Source organism: Pelophylax lessonae, assembly GCF_965119305.1.
Source record: "Pelophylax lessonae genome assembly, chromosome: 5".
Classification (NCBI taxonomy): Eukaryota; Metazoa; Chordata; class Amphibia; order Anura; family Ranidae; genus Pelophylax; species Pelophylax lessonae.
In genome coordinates this window covers 498,240,603-498,259,900 of record NC_138772.1, presented here as the reverse complement: position 1 = coordinate 498,259,900, position 19,298 = coordinate 498,240,603, and positions in this window count along the sequence as shown.

Sequence of the window (19,298 nt, the reverse complement as noted above, 5' to 3'; positions counted from 1 at the left end):
GTCTTGGGAGTAACAAAGAGGACAATTTTGTTGGTATTTTAAGACAAAATTATTGATATAGCTAGGAACATAGTTGCAAATGGCTTTTTTAAGTTGTTACTATTTTGAATATTATTTTTCGGGTGAGCAGAAGCCAATAGAGGGATTGTCAGAGAAGATTGGAGGACACTGAACGTTTGGTAAGGGTGGACGAGTCTGGCAACAGCATTCATAATGGACTGAAGGGGGGGATAGCCTGTGCGAAGGTAATCCAATGAGGGGGAGTTACAGTAGTCGAAGTGAGAGATGACCAAGGAGTGAATTAGAAGCTTTGGGGTATCATTGGTTAGGATTGGAAGGGGCTTATATTCGGAAATGTTGCGGATGTTGAGTTGGCAAGATTTGGACAGAAATTTGATGTGGGGCAGAGAGGAGAATTAAGAGTCCAGGATTACACCAAACACCTTGGCATGCGAAGAAGGACTGAAATTTGTTCCATCGATCTTGACATAGAAGTCAGGGGAAGGGACACATGGAGCAGGAAATAATATGAACTCAGTTTTGGACAGGTTGAGTTTGAGGAAGTGGTATGACATTAGGGTGCCCACGTGTCCCAGATTGCCTGTGACTGTCCTGCAATTGACATGTCTGTCCTGGGTCCCGGGCACCTTCAATACAGGACAATACAGTGGAAATAGAGCAGCCACCCTACCATCTACTTGCCAGAACTGGTTGCTAGGGCTGCCCCGCCTGGCCTCTAGCAACCAGTGTCATCACACACAAACTCAGAGTGAGGCGGAATAAGGCCCATGCCTAGTGCTGCTTAGCTCCAGTGAGTCTCCACCCACCAGCCCACTTCCTCCTTCTCCTGACTGACTCCGGCACTCGGCTACATGCAGAGGGAGGTAGTGTGACTTTCAGCAGGTACTGGCTGGTGTCCTCTTCTGTGTGCTGCTGGCTGCTGCACTGCTCAGATCAGCTGCCAGCTCCGCCTGACTGAGGGACCTCACCAGATAGGAAATAGTAATGAAGGTGACACACTAACTGAAGGAATCGTAATGAAGGTGACATAGGAAACTGGGGGATAGTAATAGAAGTGACACAGAGAAGTGAGGGGATAGTAATGAAGGTGACACAGGGAACTGAGAGGACAGTAGACACTTGTTACTTTCGTACCTGGATAACTTCTCAGGTACTTACCTAAGCTGTTATCCATCTCAGATCATGCATTATGGATAGATAAATGGATCATATACCTCTCACAAGTGGTAGCAAATGGTGCGGTCAAATCCTTCCAAGACATTAAGGAGGGATTCGAGGTGCCCAATCACATGTTCTGTCAGTACCTTCAGCCCCGGTATGCTCTTAATTCCCAGGTCCACGACTCCATCCCAAGGTTAAAGTCTCTATACTTAGTGGAAATAATCATCAGCCAAGACCTTCAGAAACTTATTTCAATATTTTATAACCACCTCCTGGACCTGCAGCCACCGCTCTAGCCTACTAATTGAAGTCCCACTGGATAGAAGATGTAGAGGAAATGGACAACGAGGAGTGGGATGAGGTTTTGGGAGCGTGCAATTCTGTTTCCCCTAAGCTATTCGACTGCCTCACACACTTATAAATCCAACATTGGTTCTATCTGACACCTATTCGTCTCTCCAAGTACAAGCCTGACCACAACCCAGCGTGCCCTAAATGCAGGGACCCCAGGGGCACATTCTATCACTTGTTATGGTCCTACCCCTCCATCCAGGGTTACTGAAAACAGGTGGTCGAATTTCTCCACAGCCGAATGGGTTCCCCTATGTCCCTGTGCCCACAACAATGCCTACTAGGTCTCCTTCCTACCTTTAAGGAGGACAAATACCTGAACACCTTTTTACAAGAATCACTTTTCATGGCTGAATGCAAATTTCTAAAACTTGGATCAAAGAGTCACCCCGACCCTCCAACAGTGGATCGGGCCCTTCAACACTACCCCTCTCTATAAAAAGGTACTTCACATGCAAAGGGGCTGTCCTGGTAAATATCATAAAATTTGGCGAAAATGGCTAGGAGAGGCTTTCACCTGTTCTGCTTCGTAATGACCCCCTACTGCACACGATTAAATCACAGCACCGTTATAAGGTACACCCTCATATAAATGTTTTCAAGTAGACTATTACCCGACTACACATTGTTTCTTTTCACATGTACCAGCAAAAATGGCATTTTCCCTGCACACTCTATTTCTAGCATGCTACGCATTTTGTTATATCCCACTTGATACTACACTGTTTATGCCAAACACTACAAAATGGGGGAAAACATTGAAAAACTGCAAATTCAAACTCTGTATGATTATGTCATTGTACTCGTTTCCCTTTTTTTTTTTTTCTTTAGTTTTTGTTGCTTGTTGTGCACTGTTTACTATTTATACCAATCCTTCATATATATGTACAATAAAACTATGATTTTCATTTAAAAAAATAGGAAAAACAGCCACTATGCCCCCCATCACCTGAGGGGTGTGTAATTGAGGATGACTACAGATGGGTCTTCCTCATGCTGGTTCCAGGGCTGTGGAACTGAATGTGTTCAGTATCTCCTCCAGAAAAGTCATATCATTTGTGTATAAGCAGATGCAGCCTATATGATTTCATCACATTCTCTCCAGCTCTTCTAAAGAGATGGCTTTTTTAAGAGAACCTATTAGGCATCTTCTGCCAATGGATGTTGCACATTTGGTGCACTATTTGCACAGTGTTCTGTGCATAAAACATAATGGCCAACCCAGTCAGAAGTCCATCAGTAGGATATAATACTGGCATGCTTAGCGTGCTACTGCAAAAAAAGTAGGTATGACTCATTTAGATATGGGATATGACTATATTGAGTAAAGGGGCTTTTTCAGGAATATCATGTATGAATAGGATGACTACGTATCCCGGATTGCTCAGGACAGTCCCGCATTTTACAGGTCTGCACCTGCATTACAGGACAATACAGTGCCTCGGAATTAAACTGACACAACCACCCCCCGTCCGGGCCAGTCTGATGCCCCAGAAAAGCTAATAAGGTAGTGATCAGAGAGAGGAAAATAATTGTTAAAGAGGTTTCAAGGAGTATAAAGTCAAGGGTGTTGCCATCAGAGTGAGTAGAAGCATGTGTCCATTGCTTCAAATCAAGAGAGGAGGTTAGACTGAGAAGTTTAGAAGAAGCAAGAGTTTTAGTATTAGCTCCCCCCCACCCCAAAGCACCTTGCCCCCATTGGTCTCTTCCCCACAACCCTGGGCTGTGGTTGTGGGGGTCGGCGGGGGAGGCCTATCGGAATCTGGAAGTCCCCTTTAACAAGGGGACCCCCAGATCCCACCCCCATGTGAATGGTACATCATAACAAAAGGCAGGTTTTGAAAAGTCTTTTATTAAAAAACAAAAAAATACTGTCCCCAGATGATCAGTTGCCCGTCTGCCCGCAAAAATAGATAAAAAAAGAAGCTCCTGCTTCTACGGACGCTTTGCGCCGAATGAGCCGTTTTGATTTTGACAGCTCTTTGACATCACAAGCTGCTCCACAATGCACTGCTCAGGTGCAGTGAATAAATGACATGACGTCAGTAATTTATAACTCATTCGGCGTGAAGCAGGAGCTTCTTTTTTTTTCTATTTTTCGGGCAGATGGGTGACTGATCATCGAGGTACAGTATTTTTTTATTTTTTAATAAAATACTTTTCCAAAACTGGCTTTTTTCATTTTTTTTTTGTACTTTACTGTACCGAATATCCATTCACATGGGGGGGCAGGATCTGGGGGTCCCCTTGTTAAAGGGGGCTTCCAGATTCCGATAAGCCTCCCCCCCACAGACCCCCACAACTACAGCCCAGGGTTGTGGGGAAGAGAGACCCCTGTCCCCATCAATATGGGACAAGGTGATTTGGGGGGAGGGGCAGGGTCCCCCCTGCCCCAAAGCACTGCCAATGTTAAAAGCATGTGGCCTGGTATGGTTTAGGAGGGTGGTGCGCTCACTCGCCCCACACCCATCCTGGCCAGCCAGGCTGTGTGCTCGGATAAGGGTCTGGTATGGATTGTAGGGGGAACCTCACTCTGTTTTTTTTTTTTTAAATTGGCGCTGTTTTTTTCAGCAATGACATAAACTGATATAAACTGAAGTGATATAACTTTGTGGTATACACTGCACTATCTTATCTCAACAAACTGTAAAAAGCAAAAATATCCCTCTCTGCTAGCATAGTATTATTAATTATAAAATTACACGTATAAATCACCCGTTGGCCAAGGGATTCAAAACCACAACCATGGCAATTGCAGGCCTGGTATTCTATCAGCTACGCCACCTTCAAATACACTTAGGATGAATACACTTTCCCTGCCTAACTAACTAACTCCTATCTCACCCAGACAAGTCATTTAAAGCGGTAGTATCCCGCTTTTTTACACTTTTACCTACAGGTAAGCCTATAATAAGGCTTACCTGTAGGTACAAATAATATCTCCTAAACCGGCATGGTTTAGGAGATATTTACAGTGCATGCAGCCTCTCGCGCGAGCGGCGCATGCGCTCTGAAGGTCCGGGGGGACCTTCAATCTATTTGCCGGGAGCTTGCCGGAAAATCACTCCCGCGCGCATGCGCGGGAGTGACGTCATCGCGGCTCCGGCCAATCATCGCGCCGGAGCCGTCTCTTCCAGCCAATCACCGCGCCGGAGCCGCCGAACCCGGAAGAGACGGCGAGGGATCATGGCAGCGCCCGCAGCGATGTCCGGGGGTCCGTGTCGGGGCTTCGTTCTAAGGTAAGTAATACATAATGAGCTAGTATGCGATGCATACTAGCTCATTATGCCTTTGTCTTGCAGGTTTTTTTTTTTTTTTTGAACTTTGGGTTTACAACCGCTTTAAAGTGTTACTAAACCCACAACAGTAAAATCAGTCTGTTAATGCAGTAAAGAGTTCTTGTTATACTGTGGATCCCTAGGGGTTAATCATCTGCATTGTATAAAAAGGCTATTTGATCCTGTATTTTCTAAACCTTCCCTGCTTCCACTGTCCCCAATACATCAGCCTTTGAAGTCACTATGCACATGCTCAGTTTGGTGTGAATTGCTAGAGAGTTTTTTTTTTTTCTTGGGAGGGTACATGTGATCAGCATAGCGCCAATCAGTACTGTCCAGACAGAGAGTCAGGGGTCCTGCAACCTCACAGGACAGCCAGAGTAGAATGAAAATTCCTACAAACTTTAAAGTGGAGTTCCGGCCACATACAAATTTTTTACCTAAAAATACCCCCCTAGTCCTAAACTATCCCCAATTACCCTAACACTAACCCCACATTACAGGTCATTACAGTTATAGAATAAAGATAAAAACTTACCTTTAAAATTGATTGCACAGCGCGGCCATCTCCGATGTGGGCATCTTAAGCTGTGGTGTCCCCTGCTGTGTCCTTCTTCCGTGTTCCTGGCTACCCGGAATGCTGATCGCAATCTCGCGCTGTAGATTGCGATTAGCAATCAAAGTAGCGGCCGGGGCTGTTCCCATTGCATCCTGGGATTGATGACCCTCATCTCCCAGGATGCAATGCAAAGGAGGAAGTGACGTCGGGGGCAATGGCCACACAAGGAGGAAAAGGAAGGAAGGTAAGTTAATTTTCATTAAAAACAAGTGATAAAAAAATATTAACAATCCAATTCTTTTTCAGGTTTTTTTATGCTAACTGATGCTGCAAAGTTTATTTTGAGGGTGGAACTCCGCTTTAATCAGACACTGATAGAAGTCACAAGACTGCTATATAATTCTGATGAGAAATAGTATTTAGCAATAAATATTTGCCCTTTCTATGTTCTGTGTACTGTGGGAGACCAGATATAGTGGATGCAGAGTCTTGAGTTTAGTAACACTTTAACCCTTTGGAGCCAGCCTGTGCTGGCCCCTTAAGGGGTTTATCTTGCCGGGGTCAGCTTAAGGTCATGTGACCGCTGTGTTTGGCTGTCACAGTAATCACATGATCGGAAATCATGCAATCGGGAGTTTTCCATCGGGAGTTTTCCGTCAGGTGCTGGTAACTGGCCACGCTCTCCGCACAGCACTGTTTGCACTAATGCATGCAAATATGCTGCCGCTCAGCGCAAAGGCCCAGGAGGCTGCATATTTGCGTGCGGCTGGCTCCAAAGGGTTCAGAAAGGTTGATACCAGGAGGCCGATAAATCAGAAAAATTCTCAAGGAAACTGAATAAAATAGATGAATAGCATGTCCACTCCTTGCACTTTACTTCTGAGCTCCTTGGCCTGGTAGGAAGTTTGTCAAGGGGTGCTGGGAGTCCAGAATTGAGTTCAGATGTTAGTCCTTTTGCCAGCACATTACAAAGATTAATTAGTTGTCATTTGACAACAGCAAAAAAGGGGTAAGAAAGTATTTAAAGGTTTTTTTTTATATATCATTAATGATGAACTTCAGAAAAACTAAATACACAGATAAAATACATACTGTAAAAGGAAGATGGTTTATCTGCCAAAGGATTTGTATTTTTCCCCATTCAGTCTTGAGATATACATAGCTCTGCCACACCGTGCAGTAGACCTGATTAGTCATGATTAGTCACCTCTCTTCCAATCAAGGAGGTTCCTCTGTTGATTTAAAGAGAAATAACTTAGAGGCGCATGTGCGGCAGCTCCAGATATGACGGCGTAGACCGGGATCTCCGCACCACTCCGGTCTGTTAGAGGCCCCTGCTACGGCAATATCGAGGCCTCTCTGGCCCAACCCCAGACACCACAGGGGATTGAGCCTGCATGTCGGTGCGGAGCAGGAGAGAGGTTTCCCGTCATCTTGGATTCGACAAACTCCCTCAGCAAGCTCCCAAGATGGCGGCCGCAACAGCTCCACGAGGGGACACAGTGAATGGGATGCCTAAGGACATAATTACAGACTTCCAGCCCTCCCCATCTGATGCCTGCTTACCTCCATCCACCCCTGTATGCCTTTCCAGCCTCCACATAATCGCTTATTAATAGATCCATGGAGCAAATGATAGGGACCCCTATACTAAACAGCCCTATGGATCCAGCACTTTTTCAACAAACTACGCCCTATTCCCCAGGGCCTCACCCAGACTTGTCCCACATCATGGCTAAATTCTCAGAAATGCTAGCTAATGGCCTAGCACAAACAGCAACTCAAATAACAAACTCAAAATAATCAAAGCTGAATTGCAGAACTTAGGCTCCCGTATTTAAGCGATAGAGTTAACTGTCGATCAAATGGTAGAAAGAGCCAATCAAAACACATCCTGCATGCAGACCCTTCAAGACCAGCTGGATTGTGCACTTATTAAAATAGACAACCTGGAAAACAGGAGCAGGTGTCAAAACTTCAGGATAAGGGGGCTCCCCGAGTCAATCACAGAGGTTTCCAATGCAGTCAAATCTTTCATCATAGACCTCCTCCCGAACATTCCGGATCATAGACTAGAGCTGGATAGGGCCCACAGAGCCCTTCAACCCCCTCACCAGGATGGCCTCCTAAGGGACGTCATCGTTAAGCCCCAACTTTTCTCAATGAAAGAAGAAATTATGAAGAAATCCAGGGGAATTGACAACCTGACCATCCGGGGTCACAAAGTGCAGTAATTTGCAGACCTTTCCCCAATGACCATACAACATCGCAGAGACCTCAAACCTCTACTATCTGAACTCTCCAATAAATCCCTGAAATACTGGTGGTCATTCCCCTTCCACCTAAACTTTCAATACAGGTACAAAAAACCCACAGCTTCTCAAGCTTCCAAGAAGGAGAACGGAACTTACTTCAGCTTGGCATAATATCCCAGGAACCATCACCTTCACCCTCCACATCAAGATCACCCTCATCCAAATGCCCGCCTCCACCCCCCGATGCTGCAGACCCTGTCATTCTTCTGGCCACAGTCACCTTCGGTTTGGAGAACTTTGACTTGAGTGGACTACCACATTCCTCAACCATATGACAATGGACAACAGCTACCTTTTCCGTTTAGTTATTGCTTGGTCATCTATACCTTACCTCTTTATATAAAATGTGCAGCGCTGATAAATTAAAATAATTAATATAAAGTGCAACAGGGCTCATACATATAAATGTATATTTAGCAAAGTAACATGTAAACTCATGTAGTTAAAGTGCTAATGTATGCCACATCTAGAAATATGCATGCCCATATCTCTATAACCGGAGAAAAATGTGAAAACTCTCGCAAATTAAAGTGCTAAAATGTATAACATATGAAAACGTGTATTTTGTTGTAGTTCAACAATAGAACACAAATCTTCATAAAAAACACATATTCTGTGCAGTATAAACCAACATAATACTTATATATAAAGTGCATAAACCATTTAAAGCTGATGCTGTTAAGAACACTGTTGATAAAAGCGACAGTCCATAAAATCCACCATAAGTGTATATACGTGCTGATATATCTTCTACTGTGATCTCAGGTGCATAACCATCATCACCAAGACAACCAACATGAAGGCTTACCAGATGTAGAAGACCTTTACACTTTTTAGGTCATTCAGGCTTGTAAAGAATAGTTAACCTGTATGGCAGTATATCTTCATCCACAGCCTTTGAAAGTCAATAACTCAATCCTTCAACAGCATCATCATCCACATAAATATAGTATTATAACCGCTGGGGATAAGGGCAACAATACTTCCTCCACTGGACACTCAAAAAATAAAAAAAACTCACATAGTGTGTACCTTTAAAAACTTTTTAATAGTAAAGAAAAGAAACACACTTACAGAAGCTTGAGATGGTAAATGCATGTACAAATAGATGGAGACTGCATTCACAGTGGACCCATATATGTAGCATCGTATGAAGTGCCTCTTTTGTGGATTTACCAATTTGGTTTATTAATATAGTTTTACATATTAACATATGTACTTGAATATGTGGTACTATTGCAAAGGTGTTCTCTCAGATGGAACTGTCAGTATACAGAGAGAGAGATACATATAACGATATTAATAATTTTTTAAATGATTTTATATTATTTGTATGCACATTACTTGTAATGCCCGTTTACATTCCTTGGAGGGGCTGCAAAGGGTTAATTCTGACAGGATGAAGGAATTATTTTCCTCCCCTCCCTCCCCCTTCCATCATGTGTGAGGATGTCAGTATTTTAGGGTGAGGGGATATGCTTTGGGTCTAGAGTTACGGATGGTGAGCGCCTGCTCCTATGGTTCACTGGCACTAATCCTGGGTCATTAGTTCCGGTGTTTACATACGCCGGTATGGACAAGAAAGACGAAAGGCAGAAGTGACGTCAGCAGGACTGACGTCACGTATTTGGAACGCATGATGCGGCAGCCCATATGAGAGCTGGCTGCATGCGTTCCACTGTCATCAGTGGACAGAAGCAGGGTTAGGAGGCTTAGCAAGTCACCGGCCAGCTCCCTACCTCCACCATACGGATGTTATTTGTAATAAGTAATATGAAAATGCAGTATTTACATCTTAATATAGTTATTACCACTCCCATCTCATATGCATAGTCTTAAGGCATAGAAGGCTGCAGTACCATCAACATGATTTACTTATGGCCAATAACAGCACCCTGTTGGTTTTTGGATTTTGAAATGGGTTTTTTTTTTGTAATTTTGCATATGTTTTTAGTGTGTGTCACATAGTTGGCACACTTGATTATGGAATGTTTAATATAAGAGTGCTATGAATCCACAGCCCTGTGGGCTGACGGAAGTGGTTTATGTGGCAAGGGTTAAAAATATTGTAACCACACCCTTGAGGGAGGAGTTCCCAAGGCCCCACAGATGAGGCTTGGATCATACTCTGCTATTTAAACTTGTGAGTTTGACATGGCACAGTGGCTCTGAGGAAGAAGCGAAGCCTCGAAACTCATCAGCCGTCATCCGATAAGGACAATGGACATTCGTATGGACTGCTCCTGATATTCAGACACTTGGTTTTGATATGACTGATTTACACCATTGTTTGTCATTTTTATGTTCTATTAATAAAGCCTATATTGAGGATAATGTGCTAGGCCGTTGCACCCTTCTTTGTTCTTTGTTTGCAATACCTTACCTCTTACCTACTGCTGGACTAACCCTCTGTTTTTGTTCTTCTCCGTTTTTTTTTTTTTCCAGGGTTAAGTTTTTAGCAGATGACTCCCTTGCCCCTTACTCTTCAAACCCATGTCTTGTCTCTCATTCCCTTCCCCATTCCTCCACCCCTAACCCCCCACCTCCAACTCCCCCCCTTCCTTAATCCGCATTTTTTCTTTTTTCTTTTAAGAAGGGTTGGTTTTCCTTTACAGTTTACAATTGACCGGGCTTGGGCCCCAAAACTGGACTGGAGCGGCCTTAATGCACCTCCTCCTGTCGTGTCTCAGGGAAGACTGTATTCCCTGACACTCTCAGGACAGCATCTTGCTTGGCTCAAGACGCTTTCTCCGACCGTCTCTGGGCAGAACCGGACAGGTTCGCTCCTGCCCTGACTACACTCAAGACACACTCAGCCTTGAATTTCTTCTTCTCCTTTTCTCTTTATTTCCTTTTTTCTACTTATGTACCCTCTTTTCCCTTTTTCCAGAGTTCTGCAAGCGAGTCCCATCATCCCATCAGATCTACAAAATGCTCTACTGGAGTCCCTAGATGCTCTTCACGCATTTCCTCAAGGAATCCTCTCCTCTGTGATCCTCCCCTCCAGTCTCCATGGCAACCTCTGTGAGTACCAACGTCTCTCTACAGGTGGGACTCAACTCCCCAATAAAAAGGCGCAAAGTGTTCCAACACTATCACTTGTAGAGGCTTGAAGTCGTCCTGTTACAGGACACTCATTTCCCTGTGTCGTGTAGACCCAGGTTCATCCACCAATAATACCCCACATTTTTCTAGCCTACGGTCCCTCTAAACAAAGGGGAGTTGCAATCCTCTTTGCCAAATTCTTAGCATTCTCCCACTCACAAACTATTGAAGACCAACAAGGTCGTTATATTCTAGTTAAAGGATACATTGATGGATCCCTCTATACATTCATCTCATACTATGCCCCTAATAAGGGCAAGCTCAATTCTTCTCAAGAATGTTACACCTCCTACAACCCCACTTTGAGGGGAGGATTATCATGGGGGGCGACTCCAACTTAACTGTTGACCATTCATTGGATAAATCGGGCACAATATGTCACAGACTACTCAGGCCCACCAAACAAAGCCTTCATATAGCCCGACACATTAATTCATTAGGCCTTGTGGACATATGGAGGGGAATGAACCCCTTGGTAAGGGAATATTCACATTATTCAGCCCCACACAAAACATTCACTAGAATCTACCACATCTTCATCCCCACTATTGAAATCTCCCTGGTCTCAAAGGCTTTAATACGGGACATTGCCTGGTACGACAACTCCCTCATCTATTTTAAAATACAGAGAACCACCCTGAAAGCTAGTCCATCCTATTGGCGCCTTAATGAATCTCTCCTAAGTGATCCCATTAGGGTGCCCACTCTGGAGAAGACTATTCAAGAGTACTTTATTCTGAATGATTTGGAAGACATCTCGCCTCTAACCCTTTTGGGGGCCCATAAGACAGTCATCCGGGGTCATTTTATTCAGATGACCTCCAGGCTCAAGAGGGAAAAACAATTGGACATCATAAAACTTGAGAAAGAATTCAGGACTGCCAGCAAAGCCCATAAAACTAACCCAACTCCTGCCTCCCTGCTTAGATTAGATGCTGCAAAACTAGCCTTAAACTTAGCCCTAACTACAAGGGCGTAAAAAAGTCTGCTCTGGGAAGGGGCCCGCAATTATCTAAAATTTGACAAAATAGGACCAAACCTAGCCTCCAAACTAACCCCTAAATATCAGTTATTATCTCTTCCTAAAATCAAATCCACCTTAGGCGATATAACCCAAAGCCCTAAAGTGATTATGGACACCTTTCACTCATTTTACTTTAAATTATACAAAGAGGAGAACCCCAGTGACCCAATACACATAGAGGCCTTCCTGGGGGGGACTCCGTTACCCAAGATAGACAAGACTCACAGAAGTTCTCTTGAGGTCCCCTTCACAGAACAGGAGGTTCGGGAAGTTATAAAGTCCTCACACATGAACTCCACCCCGGGGCCAGAGGGCCTCCTTGTTATTACAAGACCTATGTCTACACACTCTCCCCTCACCTGGTCAAACTTTTAAATTCTCTCAGAGAGGGAGACAAGTTGGACAGTGTCTCCAACCAAGCGTATATCTCAGTTATCCCGAAACCGGGGAAAGATCACTGTGAAGTCAGCAATTACAGACCCATATCCCTTAACAATGATCTTAAGATCCTCACCAAAATCCTGGCTTACCGCTTAGCAAGCTTCATAGATAAATATATACATAAAGATCAAGTGGGATTTATCCCGAGCAGACAGGGACCTGACCAGGAGAGGAGAGCGATCAACGCGATTACCCTAATGAAATCAGGCTGGGATGGGGGACCATCGCAGGAAGGTTTCCAATTTTCCCTTGAAAGACACATTACCAGTTCATGCGCTGATCCTAGATTTAAACTGTCCAGGCAGGTGATTCTTTGAAATAACACACGGTGATATAAACAATGGGGCGTTGCAGCTCACCTAACTTTCCACTGGGTGGTGGACAATCACTAAAAGAAAAGAAAATAGAAGAAAAGAGTGCACGACTACCCTAGCATAACACTGTGTATTGAGATGAAAGTAAAAACAGTCAATAATACACACATGGACAGATGAATATAAGCACATTGATACAGCAATAACCCCAGGATGTCAGCAGCTTCCTGTAGTGTATGACCACACTCCCACCCCATGGTACACAGTTCAGAATGTCCTTTCAAGTTTCACATGTAAGTGTCAGGAGTGCTCTGCAGGTAAATCACTGGTGGCTGGGTGGTAGAATGCTGTACATGGGGGGTTCTGCGGGAGTAATTCATGTTAAATGCTAAAATGCTTGTTTGCAAGTCAGGTGTATACCCTTCCTGATCACAGGCCTCATTTTCTAACTGACAGTCATGATTTGCAGCTTGTCCAGTCCTGTCACAACAGGACACACTTCTGTACTCTGCAATTATGCTTCAGACAAAATATACAACTCACATTTCTATACAGACCATTGTTTGCCCAATACATTGTCAGCGACCTAATGAAATCTGTTCAGCAGGCAAACAATGATTTTATGTTCTTTCAAGCAGTAAAGAATGACTATAGCCATCCTTTTCTCTTGGCAAATCTGTTGCTGAGTCATGTAACATATCTGGACTAAAGGTACATCAGGGAATAATAATCTCTTTGCAAAATGTAGTCAAGTTAGCCACAGATATGCACAATCTGACAACTGACCAGTATTGCTAATATTAAAGCCTAACCAAAGTCTTATCCAGGGTGTGGTGGTACTCCACCTACCACCACCTCCAACACTAACCTTGTTATGCCCACTGGCCACTATCACTTCCTGTGCCAATTCTGTGTTTACAAATTGCTGGAGCTGCTGCCAGAAGACTGGGCATGGAGTGCTCTACAGGTAAATCACTGGTGGCTGGGTGGTAAAATGCTGTACATGGGGGGTTGTGCGGGAGAAAAGGGAAGCTCTGCATACTGGCAAAGGGAGAATGAGGGGGGCTCTGTGTACTGGGGGTGGGGGAGCTCTGTACTGGGAGGGTGGGAAGAGTAAGGAGCTCTGTACTGAGGGGGTTAGGGGTAGAGGGAGCTCTGTATTGAAGGGGTGGGAGGAGGGGGGAAGCTTTAAACTGGAGGGCTAAGGGATGGGAGGAGCTCTGTAATGGAGGGGCCGGAGGAAGAGGGAGCTCTATATTAGGGGATGGGAGGAAGGTGGAACTCTGTACTGAGGGGGGCTAAGGAGTAGGGAGAGCTCTGTACTTAGGGGATGGGAGGAGCGGGAACTCTGTTCTGGGGGGATAAGCGGTGGGGGGAGGGAGCTCTGTAATGGGGAGCTGATTTAAAATATAATAATATTATTATAATTACACTTTAAATTCAATCTGCAACCGATTATGATTTTCTTGTGGTTGCTATAAAATTCACATTCCTCTTTGTTGTCTGCAGTACTCTGTGTACAGGATTTCCCAGAATAGCCATCTTCCACCTCAGGCGGTCACTACTTTTCTACACAAAACTTTGAATCACTTACAGGTCTTGTTGAAATAGAAGTTTCAGCTTTGTTCTGATAATTTCACACATTCTTTAATGCTTATAGGAATGCTGGGGTTGCACCAATTTTTTTACACTGAGAGCAGAAAGGTGATTATAGTAAAGGCAGACAGCAGTCATTTTCGGAAAGGATTGTCTATGTCTTTGTGTAAAGTGTAAAAGAAGCAGGCAAGAAAGGTCACATGCTATCTCATACCTAGAAGCACTACTATTGTCACTCATTGCGACAGGGACAGTGCAGTGAGTGAGCACTGGCAAGGTTTGGCCGATACAGAGTTTTGCAAAGCAGTAAAATTATAATTTTATGTCTTGAGAAAATTGCTTCTTTAAATGCATGATGATAGTCTACTAGCCTTACTTGCTGCAGCTTGGCATTGCATGGTATTGCTAAGCCTATTATCTTCTAAGACCCCCTGTTCCTTTTCCGTCTTTAATTCCCCTTGAGGTTCTCCCCATAGCGAATAGCTCACATACACATTTTTAGCCCTTATGCATTACTTTACATTCTTTCATATTGAATCTTATTTGCCATGTAGTTGCCTACCCCTCTAATTTATCAAAACGGCAGAGCGCCTCTGGCGTGAGCTATACGGCGTCCACACTTTGTCATAACAACCAGAGAGAGGAGTTCCCAGTGCCCGCTTCGGTCAGCGTTTACCGCTGATGCAACTGACTGTGTACCGGTATCTCTTACCCCTATCTCTGATGTACATGTAAAGCGACCTTTGAATTTTGTGAAATGTGAGTGTGATGTATACCTTTATAATACATTTTAATTAGATTAAAATGGTATCACGCTATTGGATACTCTTTTGTTTTGCTATCCACACATTACTTGAGAGGAAGTGTCAGCAAAGTTTGCAGCAATCCAAATTGGAGGAATTATCATCATCTACTGTATATAAGCTGTTGCTGCATTTTCCATGAGAGTGGGGAGGCATTTTTTTCTGGTGAGTCTGCAATTTAACTACATTCCTGGCACTGTGGTGGTGGCGAGTGAGGGTGTCCCTATTAAAATTTTATGCTATTTTGATTTTATGCATTTATCCATTTACTTATGTATTTATCTTAATATATATACATTCAGTTGTTTATGGTTGTAGATTTGTATATGCACTGGTTCATATATTTGGATGGTAAGAGGGTATCACTTTTACTATTCCAGACTGTTCGGAAGGTATGCTATTTTTAACCCCCCTGGATGTGCTCCATGGGAAACTGTTTCCAATGCTTTGTTGAAATCTAAATACACCACATCCACAGGCCTTCCTCTATCCAGATTACAGCTTACCTCCTCATAGAATGTTAATGTCAGGAGTCTGCACAGGAGATATATAGTATCTCACAAAAATGAGTACACCCCTCACATTTTTATAAATATTTTATTATATCATTTCATGTGACAACACTGAAGAAATTACACTTTGCTACATATAAAATAATGTGAGTGTACAGCATGTATAACAGTGTAAATTTGTTGTCCCCTAAAAATAATTCAGTACACAACCATTAATGTCTAAACTGCTGGCAACAAAAGTGAGTACACCCCTAAGTTAAAATGTCCAAATTGGGCCCAAAGTGTCAATATTTTGTGTGGCCGCCATTATTTTACAGCACTGCCTTAACCCTCTTGGGCATGGAGTTCAGCAGAGCTTCACAGGTTGCCACTGGAGTCCTCTTCCACTCCTCCATGATGACATCCCGGAGCTGGTTAGACCTTGCGCACCTTCACCTTCTGTTTGAGGATGCCCCACAAATAGGGTTTAGATCTGGAGACATGCTTGGCCAGTCCATCACCTTTACCCTCAGCTTCTTGAGCAAGGTAGTAGTCATCTTGGAGGTGTGTTTGGGGTCGTTATCATGTTGGAATACTGCCCTGCAGCCCAGTCTCCCTAGGGAGGGGATCAAGCTCTGCTTCAGTATGAAACAGTACATGTTGGCATTCATGGTTCCCTCAATGAACTGTAGCTCCCCAGTGTCTACAGCACTCATGCAGCCCCAGACCATGACACTCCCACTGTCATGCTTGACTGTAGCCAAGACACACTTGTCTTTGTACTCCTCACCTGGTTGCCACCACACATGTTTGACACCATCTGAACCAAATAACTTTATCTTGGTCTCATCAGACCACAGGACATGGTTCCAGTAATCCATGTCCTTAGTCTGCTTGTCTTCAGAAAATTGTTTGTGGGCTTTCTTGTGCATCATGCTTAGAAGAGGCTTCCTTCTGGGATGACAGCCATGCAGACCAATTTAATGCAGTGTGCGGCATTTGGTCTGGGCAATGACAGGCTAACCCCGACCCTTCAACCTCTGCAGTAATGCTGTCAGCACTCATACTTCTATTTCCAAAATCTTCCAATCTTCCATCTTCTTATAGCCTAGACCATCTTTATGTAGAGTATATAATTCTTTTTTTCAGATCCTCAGAGAGTTCTTTGCTATGAGGTGCCATGTTGAAGTTCCAGTGACCAGTATGAGAGAGTGAGAGCGATAACACCAAATTTAACACACCTGCTCCCCATTCACACCTGAGACCTTGTAACACTAATGAGTCACATGACACTGGGGAGGTAAAATGGCTAATTGGGCCCAATTTGGATGTTTTCACTTAGGGGTGTACTCACTTTTGTAGCCAGTAGTTTAGACATTGATGGCTGTGTGCTGAGTTATTTTGAGGGGACAGCAGATTTAAACTTTTGTACAAGCTGAAAACTCACTACTTTACATTGTAGCAATGTGTAATTTCTTTAGGGTTGTCACATGAAAGGATATAATAAAATATTTACAAAAATGTGAGGGGTGTACTAACTTTTGTGAGATACTGTATGTAGCTACACCAAGAAACTGGGATCAGACCATATGTATATATCTTTAAAGTGAGATGTATTTACAGTGGATATGATAACTACACACCAGCAAACAATTTAAACAATAAACACGAGGACACATGAAATTCAAAAATGAATGACAAAATATAGAAACCTAAACAACTAACTAAATGTACAAATATATACAAATGTGAAACATGCAAAGCAGGGGGAAACTGGAAGAGTCAATGTGAAGGGGGGTAACAAAACTGAAAAAGGAACAACAGGTACCAAGGCAGCAGGATACTGGATACAGGGCAAGGGCAAGAGCAAGAATAAATGCCAACAGAGTCTGGCAGCAGTATGACAATGCTGGGACCCTGAAGGCACCAGAGGCAGACTTGGTAGAGGATGGCAGGTCACCAGAGGAAGACTGAACCCCTTCAGCAAGCATAGAGGCAGGCTGAACACCATCAGCAAGCATAGAGGCAGGCTGAACCCCATCGGCAAGCATAGAGGCAGGCTGAACCACATCAACAAGCATAAAGTCAGGCTTAGCCACATCGGCAAGCATAGAGGTAGGCTGAACCTTATTAGCAGGCAGCATAGCAGCAGGTTGGACATTGTCAGCAGGCAGCATGGTAGCAGGTTGGACCCCATGAGCAGGCAGCATGGCAGTAGGTTGGACCCCATCAGCAGGCAGCATTGCCTTAATACTGCAGGAGAAAGGAACCTGTACACTGTTTCAGTAGCTATCCAAAGAATACAACCTGTAACATAGTAAAAGGAGGAGTGAAAACATCTTGCTCAAGAGATGTAGCTGGAAAAAAATAGTTTAGAACAGTCCCCAACCAAAGGCTGTACTAGGTGAAAACCTGCCCTCAATAACCAAAGAATGTGCCATCAGAATGTTTCCCAACAGTTCCTCACCAGTAGGACCCTGCCAAAATGAGCGACAAAGATCTTTATTTCCTAATGCAAATCTTGACAAAAGGAAAGCAAATATTCAATGAAAATGGCTATCAGTTCCCAGGTGTAGCTGATCTGGTTTTTAGTGAGCATTAGTGTTATGTCAGGAGTCTGCACAGGAGATGACCAGATATACTGTATGTAGCTACACCAAGAAATTGGGACCAGACCATACAGTGGGGATCGAAAGTTTGGCCACCCCAGGTAAAAGTTTGTATTAATGTGCATAAAGAAGCCAAGGAAAGATGGAAAAATCTCCCAAATGCATCAAATTACAGATTAGACATTCTTATAATATGTCAACAAAAGTTAGATTTTATTTCCATCATTTACACTTTCAAAAAAACAGAAAACAAAAAAATGGCATCTGTAAAAGTTTGGGCACCCTGCAGAGTTAATATCTTGTACTGCCCCCTTTTGCAAGTATCACAGCTTGTAAATGCTTTTTGTAGCCAGCCAAGAGTCTTTCAATTCTTGTTTGAGATATCTTTGCCCATTCTTCCTTACAAAAGTCTTCCAGTTCTTTGAGATTTCTGAGCTGTCTGTCATGCACTGCTCTTTTAAGGTCTAGCCATAGATTTTCAATTATGTTGAGGTCAGGAGATTGTGAAGGCCATGGCAAAACCTTCAGTTTTTCGCCTCTTGATGTAATCCCCGTGGATTTCGAGGTGTATTTAGGATCATTATCCATTTGTAGAAGCCATCCTCTGTTTAACTTCAGTTTTTTCACAGATGGCATCAAGATACCATCCAAAATTTGCTGAAATTGTATTGAATCCATTTTTCCTTCTACTCGTGAGATGTTCCCTGTGCCACTGGCTGCAATACAACCGCAAAGCATGATTGATCCACCCCCATGCTTAACAGTTGGACAGAGGTTCTTTTCATTAAATGCTGTGCCCCTTCTTCTCCAAACGTACCTTTGCTCATTCCGGCCAAAAAGGTCAATTTTAACCTCATCGGTCCACAGAACTTGCTTCCAAAATGCATCAGGCTTGTCTGTATGTTAATTTGCAAAGTTCAAACGATGATTTTTGTGGTGAGGATGTAGAAGAGGTTTTCTTCTGATGACTCTTCCATGAAGACCATAGAGTAAAGAACTCTTTATAGTGGAATAGTGTACCACAACTCCAGTGTCTGCCAGATCTTTCTGGAGGGATCGTGCAGTCAAACGTGGGTTTTGAATTGTTTTTCTCAAAATCTTGCAAGCTGTTCTGTCTGATATTTTTCTTGGTCTTCCAGATCTTGCTTTAACTTCCACTGTTCCTGATGACTGCCATTTCTTAATTACATTCCAAAAAAAGGATATTGACATCTGAAAACGCTTTGCTAT